Source organism: Plutella xylostella, chromosome 13 (genome assembly GCF_932276165.1).
Source record: "Plutella xylostella chromosome 13, ilPluXylo3.1, whole genome shotgun sequence".
In the NCBI taxonomy this organism is placed as follows: domain Eukaryota; kingdom Metazoa; phylum Arthropoda; class Insecta; order Lepidoptera; family Plutellidae; genus Plutella; species Plutella xylostella.
In genome coordinates, this window is record NC_063993.1 from 9,738,632 (window position 1) to 9,757,123 (window position 18,492).

The window sequence follows — 18,492 nt, forward strand, 5'->3', positions numbered from 1 at the left end:
GTCAGCAAAGGACAATTTTCGTCCGTTAATTTTAGTAAGTCACAAATGGCATACATTAATATTACTAACACTTTTTTCGAACAAAATATCAGACATTTCAGAACCTGTATCTTTGCACCAATGAGACCTAGAGAGTTGAATTAAAAGTAGAACATAAGTAAATTTTGTCTTCTTTATAAAAGCCATAGAGACCTTTCTCGTCAGAACCTTTCTACTAGCCCTATTTTGCATAAACCAAAAAAAAACAAGTTATAAATAAGAGAAAACTGATTTTTAGATAGAAATTTAGGAAATATTGTCTAATTGAAGGCAGCCATAAATAATTTTCATGTTAGAGCCTTCTTAATATGGCTATTTAATTCATTTACATAAAACAAAAAAAAAAAACATAAAAATATGCCCGTATTTCAGCTATTACTTATAGTGCCGTCGTGTAAAAGTGCTGCAAAATTGGATTTATAATATGTGAAGGATCCCAAACATATAAAAAATGAAATTATTACGCAATTATTGCAATTTCAATATACTTAACTTGTCTTAAATTACACAATAATGGCTCTTACTAGGTTTTGAAATGGTCAGTGAGGGCGGTTTTAGGGTGAGAAAACCATATAAAACCTAGTAAGTGTTTTCTTTTGTGCATTACAGCAACAATTTTAGTTATATTTAAATGAAATAGTATTGTATGTAAAGCCTAGGTTCTGCCGCTTCTTTTAAGCTTACATTTGTTCAGATATCTGTCATAGTTTTACCAGGGCATTGAAATGAAGGGACAAAAATGTTTTTTGGCTCTCCTGAACATTTTGTCTCATGGCTGTTACTGTGTTTTAAAATGGGACAGCCGCACTTACATTGATGCATTGCGCTGTTGTAACAGAAACCTTCTGATTTAACGAGAATCTGGTACAATTTAATAAAGTTTAAAAGGGGTATATCGGTGAATCAAAGTTTCATTCTTCTATTTTATTGTACCCATCTAGGGTTCAGAATTTATTTTTAATTACTCTAAGTAAACATTAACTGAATAAAAGACATGTGAGAAGATATAATCCATCTTCACATGAGACAATAAAATTAATCCTATTAGCTTGAGTTAGATACGAGTTGCCATTGCCAATTAGATACATTTCCCTCCAGGCAACACGTGTTGAACCACACTCGTCCCTCAATGCCTGTGGAGACAGCCCTTGGCTCGTAAAACGCCTATATCATTGCAGCGTTCCTACCTGCACACGTGAAAACCACCCTAGTTTGTACAAACATAAGGTTGTAGTTGAGTGGGGCTGGTTTGCGGCGGCGCGGGTGTTATCGAGCGTGGGTGCTGGCTCAGAGCGCATGCCCCTATCGCTGAAACAGTACATACCGCGACATGCCGCGAAGCGCGATTAACACGTAAAACGCGCTCCACTCCGCGGCCGAATAGTTTAATATGTAGTCTTTGTGCCACCGTGAGGACGAAACTTTAAATAAGGTAAGCGAGTTTAATTTTAGCTTGATTTTTTGGTGTTGGTAACTTTTTTTGCGGTTAATTTCCTGATTGTTCCACTTCATTAAGTTCTACTAGCCAAGTTGATGATGTAGTGCGTCACAATAGTGACGTATTTTTTGACGTAAATAGAGTGTTATTTGCGTGACCGTACGTGGGCAATGCTTTTACGATGGGAAAGCGAAAGTGACCTTCCACTGAATTGCCGCGCAGGTCAGTTCCTTTTTGACTCACTTGTACTCACATCGTTTGTAAATGTTTTTGGAGGTCACTAAATGTGTGAATATTTTCGTAATGCCTAATCTTATGTCAAAGAGTCATAAACTGATCATAAGGTAAGTACAAATTGTAGTATCGGGAGCAGAGGAGAAGCAGTGAAACGCGTGACGTCTATAATGCAACTGGTTTATTAACTGATCATACCCACATACTATAAGTACATACAACATCTCTTCCCTTATACTACCAAACAATCAACAAATCCTATTTTATGAAAGATAAGAAATTAGTTCTAACGGTACCTACTACTACCAATGATCAAATGTAAGATAAGTTTAAGTACAATATTTTGACCAATATGAACTGTATTATATACTGTAAGTATTACATAATCTCCTCCCTTATCTTGTATTAACTATCAAACAATCAATACAATTTATGCTTGAGAATCATAACTCTGAAACATAAGTCCAGGAGCACCAACAATATGTGAATGATTATCACTACCTACCTATAACATTTTAAGTAAGAATACGTATAACCAATCTTAAAGTCTTAAACTTAAAGCTATTATCTATTATTATATTTGGGTTTAATTAAATATGAACAGTAATACATCAGTTACAATCTAACAATCCTAGTGTAATTAATTAACTTAGCTACCTAACGTAAAAAAACGATCTTTAACAGCAGAATACATGCCTAATGAAGGTAAGTACAAGTAAGTATAAGCATTTTACGTACAATGAAATACTTTGGGTGGTACAACCTGCCTGCCCGACCTAGTGACGTATAAGCCTTGTGTGCGACTAACAGCTGACGGCGGCGGCGGGTCATTGCCCGGGGAGCGCGGTGGCACAGCTGGCGGCGGCGCGGTGGTGGCGGGCGGCTCCCCCGCGGCCGGCTCGAGGCCGGGGCGGCGCTGGCGCATCAGCAGCACGTGCTGTCGGTTGCGGCGGTACACGGCGCCGTCCTCGGTCTGTAGCCAGTAGGAGGCGGGGTACGCGGGGCCGGCGGGGCGCAGCACGCGCGCGCGCTGCCACAGCGAGTCTCGCTGCACGCGCACGGCGTCTCCGGCACGCAGCGGCGGTAGGCTACGGGTGCCTACGTCATAATTTGATTTCATTGCGGCCGTCCGCTTTTTCCGTTCTGATTCTACAACTTTCGCATCATATGGTTTAGGATCTAATTTTTTGTCACTAACCGGAAGTTTATCATTTAGCCTCCTTCCCATTAGCAGTTGCGCAGGGGAATATGTTTCTCCGGTGATAGGCGTATTCCTAAAATTAAGCAACGCTAAGTAGGGATCCTGACCCTGTTCATTAGCTTTTATCAGTATCCGCTTTACAGTTTGCACGTTGCGTTCCGCTAGACCGTTCGACCTCGGATACAATGGAGAACTTGTAATGTGTTCAATCTCCCACGCATCAGTAAATTTTTTAAACTCGGCTGACACATACGAACCTGCATTGTCTGATATCAATCTACTTGGTATCCCAAACTTTGAAAAAATTGATTTCATGTGATTAATTATTGTAATACTTTGTAAGTTTGCTAACTGAACGACCTCAACAAATTTTGAAAAGTAATCAACGATCAATAGGTAATACCGATTTTTTATTTCGAATATATCTGTAGCAAGCGTGTGCCACGGGCGCGGGGGCGCGGCGTGCGGCTGCAGCGGCTGGCGCGGCGGCGCGGCGCGGCGGCGGGCGCACGCCTCGCACGCACTCACCACGTGCTCGATGTCGGAGCTCATGCCGGGCCAGTAGACCGCCTCCTTGGCACGTCGCTTGCACTTCTCCATACCTAAGTGACCTTCATGAATTCTATTGAGAATTTCCTTCCTTAACGAAACCGGTATAACGACCCTCTCATTTCTAAAAACTATTCCGTCGTTTACATATAGCTCTTCTTTCACTGGCCAATATGGCTTTGCCATACCCTTAACCAAATTTTTTGTATGAGGCCAACCTTCATTATAATAATCGGATACTATTTTTAATGACTCATCCTTCTTAGTCTCCTCACGCACACAAACCAATTTATCACTCGAAAAGTTAACGCTTCCACACAGTGCATTCACGTGGACCTCAACCTTATCATGCACTTTTGAATCATCAACAGCTGACTCTGTCGCGGCGCGAGAAAGCGCGTCCGCTATATACATATATTTACCCGGTAAGTAGCGAATAAACAAAGTGTATTTTTGTAATAATAACCTCATTCTTTGCAACCTCGCAGGCGTCTCATTCAAACTTTTTTTAAATATTGCTTCTAAAGGTTTGTGATCACTTTCAACAGTTACATTTTTGTGCCCATACACAAACTGATGAAATCTCATACACCCGAAAACTATGGCTAACAGCTCCTTTTCTATCTGAGCCCAGCGCGTCTCGGCGGGAGTGAGCGTGCGCGCCGCGAAGGCGACGGGCCGCCCGCCCTGCAGCAGCACGGCGCCCAGCCCGCGCCCCGACGCGTCCACCGACAGCGTCAGCGGCTCCGACGGGTCGTAGTATCGTAGGACGGGAGCGTTCACTACACATGACTTTAATTTATTAAAGGCCAGCTCCTGAGCACTGTGCCACTCCCATTCTCGACCTCTTTTCATTAAATCTCGTAATGGGGCCGATACTTCTGAGTAGTTAGGAATAAACCGGGACACAAAATTTACTAAACCTAAAAATCGTTCCAAATCCTTACGGCATTCGGGAATAGGCATATTTCTTATCGCACGAGTTTTAGCATCATCAGGTCTCATACCCCTTTCATCAAATACGAAGCCTAAATAAGTTATGCTCGTTTTGAAAAATACACATTTGTTTTTATTGAACTTCACACCATACTCTCTCGCTTTTTCTAAAACCTTCTTTAAAATACTGTCATGCTCTTCCTTTGTCGTGGCATAAATTAAAATATCATCAGCGAAAACCTCAACTCCTTTACCTCTAAACATTTTTATCATCTCATTATGAAAAATTTCCGGGGCGCTCGATATACCGAACGGTAATCTTAAGTACCTATACCTGCCAAACGGTGTAGAAAAGGTACAGAGCTTAGAACTCGAATCGTTTAATCTCATCATCCAGAAACCTTTATTAGCGTCCAACTTTGTAAAATATTTAGCTCCCGAAAGATTGACTGCTATTTCATCAATAGTTGGAAACTGGAAATGACACCGTTTGACAGCCGTGTTAAGATGCTGCGGGTCGAGACAGACGCGCAGCTTGCCGTCCGGCCGCGCCACCAGCACCACGCTGGACACCCAGTCCGTGGGGCCCTCCTCGCGCACGATCACCCCGGCTTGCTCCATACTCTGTAACTCGCTCTCCAGCGCGCCTCGTAATTTTATCGGAATTTTTCGAGTTGCATTTACGACGGGCCGCACCGATTTGTCTATTTCTATATTGTATTCACCGGGCAGGCAACCTATACCCTCAAATAAATCCTTGTAATTATTAATATAAGTTTTTTGGACATACTCGATATTGTTCACATTCATTACTCTTGTGATTAACTTTAGCTTATGGCATGCACTTCTACCCAACAAACTATTACATTTTACATCCAATACATATATTTTTTCTTCTATCTCTCGTCCTCCTTTTGATAACGAGGCAATAAAATATCCCCTTACGGGTAAACACCGTTTGCTAACCTCACGCAATATTAAGTTACCTTTACATAGAATGTCGTCTTTAAATCCCTGTTTTTTAAAATTATCGTAAGACATAACAGAGGCATCTGCCCCACAATCGAGTTTAAACTTAATGCACATACCATTAACATCTATTGTCTCATACCAAGCTCCCTCCGCGCTCTCCGACGCGAGCGCGTCGATGATCAAGTCCTCGCACTGTCCGTCACCGTCAACAAATGATTTGTTATCGTCATTAGATTCATATTCCACTTCGCGCACATTTCGACTACTCATTTCACAACACTTTTCAAAATGGCCCTTTCTATTACACCGATAGCACTGCACATTAAAAGCCGGACACCTATTTCTCGCGTGAATACGGTCACAGCGATAACACCTCGATTGGGCCGGCCGGCGGCGCAGCGGTTGCGCCCCGCGGCCGCGGCCCCCGGAGCCCCCGGCGGGGGCGGCAGCAGGCCGGGTCCGCAGCGCCTCCACGCTGCCGCCCGCTCCGCCGGCGACCTCTCCCAGCGCCGTCGGGCCCGCGCCTACCTGCTCCGCCTGCGCCTGCGCCACCTCAGCCGCCCGGCACCAGCGGATGCCCTCCTCCAGCTTCAGACTGCGCTGACGCAACAGCTGTTCGCGTAGATGCACGTCCTTTATGCCTCTTATGAGTTGCGTCAAGATCAGGCTATCACGTAGTTCACCAAACTCACAAGTTTTACTATTCTGTTTTAACTTAGACAAGTATTTCTCGAATGTCTCACTCGTTTGCATTGTTTCAAAAAACAAATGCCTTTCAAAATTGACATTTTTCTCAGGATTACATCTTGTTTCAAATTTTTCACATAGCACGTTGTACTTATCTTTATCTGTGCTACTGATTTCTAACTCTTCATATAATTCTCGACCGAATTTGCCTATAACATGTAGAAATAACGCACACTTATCTTTGTCCGATGCTGAATCACGACCCGAAGCTATTAGAAAGAAATCAAATGCGCACTTCCATTCTTTCCAATTCAGCGCCATGTTGCCATCTTGTTCCATGGCGGCCGGCTGTTGCAAAGATAATATAGCCGGTTTATCGTTATTAGGCATCGTGTTTTATCGAAATTATACGTACACAACACAATAAATGCACTATCCGTGATATAGTAAACTATATTTTTCGCGTAAGCTCACACCTGACACCATGTAGTATCGGGAGCAGAGGAGAAGCAGTGAAACGCGTGACGTCTATAATGCAACTGGTTTATTAACTGATCATACCCACATACTATAAGTACATACAACACAAATGTTTAAAAAAAACCCGGTTAAGGCCGGTGGGGATAGGTAAATTTTTAAGGAATTACATAATCCATTCATTTGCATTCATAAGCTTATTTATCGCGCTCCAATTTTATTTGTATTTTAATATTTAATTGCAGTTTTTAAGTAGCAATACATTGTACAATGTAACTTAATTTCAGGAGCAGATTTCATTTCACTTTTTAGTTTTTCATCCAACAAATGCATTGTTTTTAGTAAGGGGCCGTCCATTAATCACGTGAGGCTCAAAGGGGGGGGGGGGGTACTGAAAACCTCACGAAACATCACGAGGGGGGAGGGGGGGTTCTCGTTAGACATCACGTGTATTAATTTTTTGTCAAAAATTAGGTATTTCTGAACCGATATTTTGGACGGCCCAAAAATTTTAACGATTTGTAGTATGACCTATATTTTTTCTAGTCAAAAATTGCCTTTACATAGACTTCCAAAAAAATACACGTGATCCGGGGGGGAGGGGGGGTTGGTCCCAAACCTCACCAAATATCACCAGGGGGGAGGGGGGGGTCAAAAAATGAGAAAAACGACCTCACGTGATTAATGGACGGCCCCTAAGAATAAATCAAATTGTAGGTACGTTTAGAACATAATACGATCACTCATGTCCTTTACGACAAATACCCTGTTGCATATATGAATGCCGGTGAAATGTGGACCCATTTTAAATTTGGCTACATAGAATAGAATAGTATACTTATGTCTTTAATGGTCAACACAAATAGCTACCTACAATATTAAAGCGAATATCTTGGTATCTACAAAAGGGCCATTTTCACCAACTTTTACCAAAAATTTCTATGGAGACGTATTTTTTGTGCCAATCTCAAAAGAAACCTTACCCAAAAGCCTTATAAAAGCTTATGTCTGGGGAAATATTTATTTCTAAAGGAAACCCTTTCTATCCCTGATGCTGAACTCCCAGACCAATCAGTCCTATTTCGCTTATCACAATATAGCCGAGGTCGCAAGGTCAAAGCCAGAGTATTACAAAAGCGACATTGGTAAGTAATTTACCCCTGAGAGATTTATGAAGGCCTAGGGCCCCAGATGGCAAAATGATTGGATTTCATTTCTTATATTTTTACTAATTAGATCGTTTCTTGTAAACAATAAAAATTGGATCCTGGAAAGTAAGAGTATTTTTTAATGTTATGTACCGCTGGACATTTTATAACTGGACCACGGGACTCTTTCTTATTTGGTTTAGCTGAAAGAGGACTAAAAAGTATTAGTTAAAATTTTAGCATATTGTTCATGATTTGTCCCTTTTCACCCAACTACGGCGCGGCGTAGTAAAAAGGAGGGTTATGATTTTTATTAATTAATTCTCCGTCACTTTCTGGAGACAGTTTTAATTTGTATTCTTTTTTCAATCTCTTTTCTTCCCGGATTACAACAGCCTCCTCCGGCCTTAATCTCTTTGCAAGTTTTCCGATTTAGATTTTTCTTTTATGCGAAACAGATAACTTTTATATTCAAATTCATCAGACTTTTCCTTAGCGTTGGCACGTTTTTTGGACCATTATTAAAAATTAGCGATTATTCATACCTGAGTGGAATTGACATTAATAAGCTACCTATAATTTATTGGAATTTTTCATTAAATATTCAATTCTTTGGCTATGTTAATTTATGATTCGCTTCTAATTAGCTGTCTTGAATACATAAATCTTCGCGTTTATGAAATGAAATGAAATATTTATTTAAGTATACAGGATAAGTTATTCAAAAAATATCACTAGCCCCACACTAGGATACCCTGTGTTGTGGGTACTAGTCTCTTCCGATATTGTGCAATATAACTACTTATAACTAAATCCAACAATCATTAAAAATCGTGAATTACTAATTAACTCAGCAAATATGAAGTTTTTACATTGTTGAACCATTAAACAATTAAATTAAGTTGTACAATTTAACAATTCAATAAGTTATATATAATTATAACATTTAGCATCTATGCAATGAAAATATATAGAATACATACAAACAACACCAATTAATTATATTTTAAGTATCTAACCCATGTAATATTAATTATTAAATATAATATCATTAAAATATAAGTTTTTTACATACTGTGTCTACGTTTTTAATTTTTCACGGCCCTGCAAGGGTTCCATTTACGGTACGAAACCCTATAATGCTATAACCAATCAGTCATGTGGAATGTCTTAAACCTCTACAATATTTATCTTCCCGCCTACAAAACGCAAGTTAAATAAATCTATTCCCTCTTGACCACTCTAGTAATCGAATGTTTAATTCAATCAGCTTCATTAGTTGAAGGGACAAAGTTGGATCGTCTTTTATAGCTCATTGAATGAGCAGTGTGCGTCATTGTAGTTAAGTATACTCTGATTGTATTGCGTTACGTATAGGTACATATTACTTTCACATGGATTGTTTGAATATGTTATTATGGTATATTATAACTAGATTATAGGGGGTGCACGAAATAAAGCTCCTTGTGAGTCAAACTGGCGGAAACTATCCTGAAACTTCAGAATGTATGCAGATGACTAAAGAAAATATTATTTTTTGTTTTAGTGAATTGCAAAACTTGTACTAGAGTTTCTGTTCCATGAACGTCCGGCGCGCCGCCGCCGTACGTCTCTCGTCATAGTCTATAGCTGTAGTATTTGTCATCATCAAATTATTAAGGCTGTTGTACTATCTTTCGCACTATGCTCTAGTTGACCTTAGTACTCATCCTTCATATTGGCAGGATTATGACCATTTCTGGCTTATAACCATTACATACCTACCATATCTCATGGTATTGTGTAGTGGCAGGCCGACACATAGGATTTATATAGTAGGTACTTGGGGGATTGTGATGGCAATATCCAGGATCGATGAATGTAGCAAAACATACTAAGATCTTTGCCCATCAGATTTAACTGTGACAAAAAAACTGACGGTTTGGAACAGTACACATAATATTTTGCGAAACACGAAATGTTCAGGTATAAAATGTGTTCATGCATGAAAAGGCAATATAGGCAGGCAGTATATAGGCAGTCAATGAACCGAACACCTTTTGTTTTCGTGTTTATTTATAATGGTGCAAATAATAAATATTTTACCGTACCGATATTATGTCTACTTTAACCATATAATTTTACCAACCATACATAACAAATTTAATAGTTACTATTATATACTTACCCAAATTGATAAAATTAGGAGGAAAACTAATTGCTGTGGTTGTCCGATTAGTCGTTTCGGCAGATTTATGCAAGTGAGAAACTGGGACCTAAACCTACTAATACCGACACGCCAGTATTTTCCGTAAATTATACAGTTCTTTTAACATCGACTGTACCTCTACTTATCCTAGTGATATCCGTTTCAGCTTATCGCGTGTTATCACCAACGTCATTGAGCGCGCGGCTGCAAACAGGACGGAATTAGCATATCGCTGCCGTTACACCGGTACCACTTATATACGGGTTTTTGTACATACTATATCGCTTATTTACCTACAGTAGTGGCAGGGAAAGTAGTTATATTTTTAAAGTTCTGTAAACATATTTTTAATGCGGGAGCAAAATCGTTATTCCGACCAAGCTTTTATGTTAGGTTAGGTTAAAACGCATTTGGCTACGTGCAATAGAGGTTTTGTACTTTAAAATGAATGAAACAAACTCAGGAGGAAGTGAATAAGTAAATAAATTAATACACTCTGTAGCTCTAGCTTTATAAGATACTCTCCAGAAACCTTGTTAGCCGACGAGGCTGGCTTCAGCAGCGTGTTGAGTTATTAAATTAGGCTGTAAAGTGGTTATCCACTGAACGTAATGAATATTCACACTGCGCCTCCTAGTCGATCTAAATTCCATTTGGCTTTCGTAATTATAATTACTACTTTCAAATTATAATTACTATCTATCTGCCACTACCAAACTACTCTGATATAAAGGTTTTTCTCGTCTAATCAACCACTCAGATATACCTAACTGACTTCTATAGCCACATTTCACCCGACTTTAGACTTTTGTTCCACTCGAAAATATGTATCACGTCGTATGAATTGTATGAATACAGTTCATAATTAACCCTTAACCATCCATGGCTACTCAAATTATTTAATTGGTTTTCGCCATAAAGTTTTTAAAACAAGTTGGGAATTAGGATTCATTTATTTATTAAGGAACACCAACAGCATACAATATAAAACAATACAAAGGTATTTCTTATTATAAAATACTGATATGTATGCCTCAGGTATACACATCATTCTTAAACGATTCATATCTATTGGACGATTGAGGGTTATAGTTCAGAGACATTTAGTTTTCTCTGTCGTCAATAAACAATATCTATTAGATCCTAGCTTACCCGTATCTCGCCATTGAGGTCGCTATCCCCCGTTCTCACTTGTCATGCTCACTAACAGCAATAAGTGTCGAAACTATAGCTGAGTCGAATCTAGGTTGACGAGGGTGTTGGTTGCGCGTGGAATTCTGGAACTTTCGACAGATAACGTTGACGTGTCGAAATGTTAAGGCACCTGTGGTAACAACATATCTTGAGATTGTACAGCCATTGTTGAAAATTAAGCCTCTTCCATGAAACTATATTTTGCTTATTCGATGGTATAATATATATTTTTGTATGCTTACGATATGTCACGAAAATTGTGTTATCATCAACTTTTTAGTCTTTCACCATTTTCACGTGAAACGAGCTGATGATGATTTTGATCATGATCTTCACAAGTAAAATCGACCACGACCAACCTATACCCAGTATCCTTCAATCTCAAGTGGATCGAGCAGATTTCAGTGAGAGCTGTCCTTACGTAATTGATGGGTAACGAAGCAATTTACTGAAGATTTTCCGTCCGTACTCAGGCGAGAAATGGTATTGGCATAATAGCTTCTTTTATACTCTTAATGGAGGCGATAAAAGCTTCTAAAGAACGCTTGCTCTAATTGTGTAGGTGTATTGTATCACCATGTTGTCATTAGCAGAATGAAACACTAATAGTGAGAACATTTACCGATAGAACATCGAATATCGTTGAGGCAAAGCGAAGATTTAATAAAAAAAAGAAAAGCTAATATACCAGCTCTATAATATAAATCTACTTTATTCAACAAAATCTCTTTGCGACTATAGATAGTTTATACTTTTATTGGCATGCAACTGCCTTCAATAACCATTGAGTTTATTAGACGGATATTGCATTCCATGATCCCTACTTTTATTTCTATTGGTGGTTACTGTCGACTTACTGAAGTCGTTTATTTATTTATATGCGAAGGGAACTTAAAAGGATAGAGTTAAGTAGTAGTGTAAAACATATTACATAGAAACAATTGCGTGTTTCACCATAGACAAAAAAAACTTAGTTCAAGGGTTTCAAGTACTTACAATTGTTGTCTAACGCAGCTAACATAGAATGGTGATTATAGATTAGTTAAATGAAATAATGCTATGTTAGCTACCAAGCTAAGGCAACAGTCAGTGTCGAGTTCCAGGACTGTTATTTATTACTTACAGTCTCATAGAGGATCCTTGTGCTACTGGAGATGGCAATTAGTCCAGCTGTAGTGTTAGCCAGCAATAGGCATGATCGTGTTTCAATTTTACAATGTGCTAATTATACCTATGTTAAATGATGTCTAGATTTTGACCACAAATATAGAAGTTATTAAAGCGTATAAAGGCTTTTCTTAATGAGGATCGAATTTAATATGACTGTCTATAATCAATTTAATCACTAGGACGTAATTCTCTACTGCTGGAATCTACATTATGTCATTATTGGATTATTATACGCTGCCGGGCAATGAAAAAGTTTCATTGAGAAAATCACCAAATTACTACTAAACCAAAATAACCAACTTAATGACGCCTTCTGCAATACATATATAGTACATGGAACGGAGCATCAGAATATTACTAACTAGAAACGTAAATATTTTGTTAAAATTTTCCATTAATTGTTTAAAAAACTTGAGATTTTGGTGTCTGCATGGTGAGTGTATTTACGGTTCGGTTCATCTTATGCTTAGCTGCTAGCTGGGTATAATACGCTTTTAATTATTACATTTCTAAGTAATAATAGGACACCTACTTCTAGTTTAAAGTCTGTCAAAATCAGGCTTAATTTAAAGTCCCGCAATAAATTAATATTAGGAGTTCTGATTAAATTCATTGTCCTCTGTTAATTGCTTTTAAGCCGGCTTAGGCGCTGCATTTTAATGTCAGACGTGGTGGGTGGAGTTGCAATTATTCATTCGTTAACGAGAATAAATCGCAAGGTTCAATCTGAAAATGAAATAAACGACACAGTCAGTATCGACCATAGACAAACGCGGACTCGGGTATACTCAATAGTGTCTGACGGCACTGTAGCTTAGGCGGTAGTGAAGCTCCTTCCGAAGCTGGGGGCCGCGGGTTCGAATCCCGCCCAGGGCAAACATTTGTGTGATGAGCATTTGTGTTTGCCTTGTGTCTGGTTGTCGTTTATATATTCAATATGTATCTATCTATGTATTTGTGTAGATCCATCAGCTGTTCAACACCCATAACACAGATTCTGCCTAGCTTGGGGTCGGATGGCCGTGTGTGAGATGTCCCCACATATTTATTATTTATTTATTTATCTACTGATCCGTGAGGAGTCTAGTCCAAATGATTCTATTATATTATATATTCTATTTCACTGAGGAAAAGGCACGTGCCAAAAGATATTATCCAGCCTCTGAGTACACAAGTAACTATCATAGCCTATCATTTTACTCTATTGCTGTTACTATGTAGACACCACTTATTTATTTCTATGTTTGTTGGTATCCAATAGGCGAATCTGTAACTCATAAAGTTTGCCGTTGCTCAAAATCTGCGATGAAGTTACCTATACTTGCAGCATTTGCTGAGCTTGAGGACTTTGTAAAGAATAATAGTGATTCTTGGTTGTAAAATATTCCTTGCAATAAAAGCTACCCATTACCTCACCACTGGGTGGGGCGAAGCACTTGAGTTGGGAAACGAACTCAAGTTTATTGATCCGGCCGGGGTTACCAAGTTCAATATTCTAGACTAGCTCTTGCACGCCTACTTTGCTTAGACTTTAGTAGTATGAGTATGACTAGTATGTATCCAGATGACCGAAAACGTCATGATGGTGTAAATTCCATATCAATTGGACTAAGCTGCAGGTGCAATAGCATTTTATGGGGATTTTACTACGGAAATAATATGTAATGTCTGATCGAAATCATAGCCTTCATTATAGTTTAGCAAATGTATGGTGAAAAAGCACCTTAGGGTCACTTTTATTAACTCAATCATGCTGATTGGGCGCTTATTTACAAAACTGCTCTTATTTGAATACAGTGACATCACGCTCCGCCCACGCCACGCCGTATCTCTGCTGCCATTGCCATTGAATACCGCGACTCACTCAGGGCCAGCGATAACTCAGTACATTAATGTATATGTCGTAGGATGATTTGATAACTCGAATTTTGCGAAAATACTAAGGATATTGTGAAAACACGATTAAAAGACAATGGTGATCATTTTCAAAATAAAAATAGGTGCGATGACGAGCATAGCAAATAGGTAGTTGCACATTTTACTCAAAAGCAAAGCATAGCGCCTAAATAAGGGCAAAGTGGTACGTAGGTATCTAATTATCCACGTCCCTCGAGCTATAATCCTCCAAAATTTAAACTCAATAGAAACTATTTCTGATGATGCCAAAAAATAGTCGTGAAATAGTCATAAATAGTCGTGTTTTCCAAAAAAATAGTCGTATCATACTTTCGGAGTTAGAGCTATACTTTATGGAGGATTATAGCTGGAGGTCTCCAGCTATAATCCTCCAGCCTCTGCAGAACAAACGATAAGGCCTATCGACTTGGTTAAGGTCTCAAAAAATAGTCGTGAAATAGTCGTAATGACATGCCAAATTTCAGAAATAGTCGTCCAAATATAGCAGAGATATAAAGGTACTTTGCTGCAGCCCTGGTGGAGGATTATAGCTGGAGGTTTTGAAAATATCGAATATCTTTGGAACTACTATGACTATCGGTTTGAATTATATCTCAAAAAATAGTCGTGAAATAGTCGCTTCTATTTATTATAATTTTAAGCTTGATAAAAGCTGTTAAATAATGATATCAAATTCTTCATACAAATCAAAGTGGACGAGAATGCCAAAGCGAGCCAGTACACAAAAATAATAGCACCGTAGCATTGAAGTACTCATGTCGAATTTATCTATAAATCATTTATTTCTTCATACTTTGCATCAATAGTATCTAAACGAATCTTTGGTATGACATTTTATTGCTTTTGCTCTTAGCATTTACCTTACTGTGTACAGAGAAAACGTATGCCAATACACGCACACATTTATCTCTGTTATCTTGACAAACGATAGCGACGATGACGACTACGGCGATGTAGTGACTAGGTCAGTTATTTTCATCCCTTACTATCCCGTGATCAGACAAATATTGCTATCCTTGTCTCCTTTCTAACCGGCATGCATCGCACGCATAGAACGCGTGAGCGAACGTGTCACCGGTTGCATCTTGACAAGCAAAAGCAAAGCGGTATTTATTACCTCCCTTACTATCCCGGGATCACACAAATAGTGCTGTTCTTGTTTTTTTATTAGCGTTGATGTGGCCGCCACCTCCGCCGGTGGAATTGGGATTAGTTTTATTGAAGACAAAGTACAGGGTAGCACTCAAGCGATAAGAATAAAATACGGTGTTTGAAATATAACTCATTTAATTACAATCACACCCCGAAAGTACTTTTATTTATACTTAAGTTATTCATTCCTTCATTCATCTTTAGGTAGATTAGGATTTAATTATTTTTATTCTCCATAGTAAAAAGTCACGTGACCAACTAAGTTTCTATGAAAAATGATATATTTTTTTTGCGAATATTTAAATTCTGATTTCAGTTTCAGGCTTAGATATACCATGCTGCACATGTAGCATTCGGCTTAGTATACCCTTTTTGCAACACCTTGTATAATGGTTTTAATAAATATACCTAAATAACTTCGTAGGTGATAACAGGGTATCTATAATGCCCAGATAACTGAATCCTGTAGGTGTAGAACTTGCAAAAATTATGAACAGCCACTGTAGCTTGCGACGTTATTGAAGAACACACGTAAGCTGCGCTGAAAAAAAAATAAGGCAAATTAACGTCTTATTTATAAAAATATTTGTTTTTTTTAATATTATGTACATATATATATGATATACGAGTAGGTAGATACGAGTAGTAATAACGTTATTTCACCTAGACTATTTGTTTGGTAATTTATTGTCATTTGGAGACCACAGCAAACAGTGGAGTAAAATTTCTTATCAGTAACTTATTGCAACAATAACTTGAAACTGCGAACTTTTGTGCGAAAAGGGTAGAGTAGAAATACTATTTATTAGTGTATTCGTTTTTTTCAATATATATGTCCCATAACCGACCTCTATTGTTTTTGAGCGAAAGAGATAGCTGAGTAAACAATTTGGCTTTTGTCCAAAACCGGTTTGGTCGGACGGTGCGTTTGAAACTTGTATGAAATTTCACAGGGTGTGAATTACTTACATAGGTATTTAGTTCAGAAACACGTTTTTGTCGCTTGTAACTGATAGGTACAAATGAGTTTTGACAAGTAAATTGGCTGTTATAACTTTATCAACTTCAGCATCACAACACTGTATCCTAGCATAAGCACAATACCATATGAAAATAGTGATAAATTCTTACCTACGATTTGTTATCTGGTAATCATGTATTCGGAGCCATTGCAGTTTTTTAGCGCATTACATCAATGCAGTCATGATAGTTTATCGGCGCATTACATCGATAGGCTGTGTTTTCACCTGAAATAATAATGGGTAGGCTTATAGGTAGGTTACACATAAATTTTTTTATACACTATCTATGCGATGATGATGATAGTAATTTTAAGTTTATGTATGTTTATGTGTATGTATGTAATGTATGTATCATGTATATATTTTTTTACTTATATTGTATAGGTATAGTTATATTAATATTTTGGTTAGGTACTCAATTTAGACCATCTTCTATCGTAAGCACTACCAATCACTTTTTCAACATCACCAAAGGTTAACTGGTAGAAAATGCTGCTAGCATTAAGTTCGCCTTTGTAACAATTTATTTTGTTCAATAAAGAGTTTAATAATATATTTATTTGCCTAGTTTCATTCAGAAATACAAACAATAACGCCTTTTTTTGCTATTGAGGGGTAAATATCCACATTTAACCAGGACTACCATATGTAGGTAATCGATGATACCCACATATTTTCGTATCTACTAAGATATGTACATGAATGCCTTGATTGCATGTATGCACAATTTACTAGCTCATAGTGTAAAATTGCTAATTGAATAACAATCCCCATACATATTAAGCATAGATATTAAAAAATAATTTGGCTACGATACTTCAATAAAAAATCATGTTAATAAATAAGCTGAGCATAACAAAATGGGATGGCTTGCTTTGATATTGAGTATTAAAAAGGATACTTACTTGCAAATATTCAAACATAGCACTCACTTCTTATCTGCATCCACTAATATCTTTTAGAATATAACATCTTGAATATTCATTTGCATATAGAGCACTCACAATATTTTAACAACCAACAATAACACCGATCGTGACCATAGTTTGCACTAAACTATAAACAAATTATCAAACAAAACATGCAAAATACTAACCCCAACTTCACCGGTGGTGGCGCGCGGCGGCGGTCACATAAGGGACGTAATAAATACCGGTTTGCTATAGCTTGTCAAGATGTTACCGGTGACGCAGTCGCTCACGCGTTCTATGCGTGCGATGCATGCCGGTTAGAAAGGAGACAAGGATAGCAATATTTGTCTGATCACGGGATAGTAAGGGATGAAAATAACTGACCTAGTCACTACATCGCCGTAGTCGTCATCGTCGCTATCGTTTGTCAAGATAACAGAGATAAATGTGTGCGTGTATTGGCATACGTTTTCTCTGTACACAGTAAGGTAAATGCTAAGAGCAAAAGCAATAAAATGTCATACCAAAGATTCGTTTAGATACTATTGATGCAAAGTATGAAGAAATAAATGATTTATAGATAAATTCGACATGAGTACTTCAATGCTACGGTGCTATTATTTTTGTGTACTGGCTCGCTTTGGCATTCTCGTCCACTTTGATTTGTATGAAGAATTTGATATCATTATTTAACAGCTTTTATCAAGCTTAAAATTATAATAAATAGAAGCGACTATTTCACGACTATTTTTTGAGATATAATTCAAACCGATAGTCATAGTAGTTCCAAAGATATTCGATATTTTCAAAACCTCCAGCTATAATCCTCCACCAGGGCTGCAGCAAAGTACCTTTATATCTCTGCTATATTTGGACGACTATTTCTGAAATTTGGCATGTCATTACGACTATTTCACGACTATTTTTTGAGACCTTAACCAAGTCGATAGGCCTTACCGTTTGTTCTGCAGAGGCTGGAGGATTATAGCTGGAGACCTCCAGCTATAATCCTCCATACAGTATAGCTCTAACTCCGAAAGTATGATACGACTATTTTTTTGGAAAACACGACTATTTATGACTATTTCACGACTATTTTTTGGCATCATCAGAAATAGTTTCTATTGAGTTTAAATTTTGGAGGATTATAGCTGGAGGCACGTAATTATCCTTGTGTTTACCATATTCCTAATCCCTAGTATTTTAGCCAAAATTCGATTTTATTAAAATAATCCTAAACTTCAGTTATTATAATAA

At 38.0% G+C, this 18,492-nt stretch overlaps 1 protein-coding gene across 1 annotated transcript in view; it reads left to right on the forward strand.

The window, feature by feature from the left end:
• The first annotated feature begins 933 nt into the window (after positions 1–933).
• Positions 934–18,492, forward strand: part of LOC105385264 (MAP kinase-activating death domain protein) — a 71,943-nt gene continuing 54,384 nt past the window's right edge. Inside the window, exon 1 of the mRNA XM_048625050.1 lies at positions 934–1,471. The gene's annotated coding sequence lies outside the window, so the exon portion shown is untranslated. The remainder of the gene's footprint in view (positions 1,472–18,492) is intronic.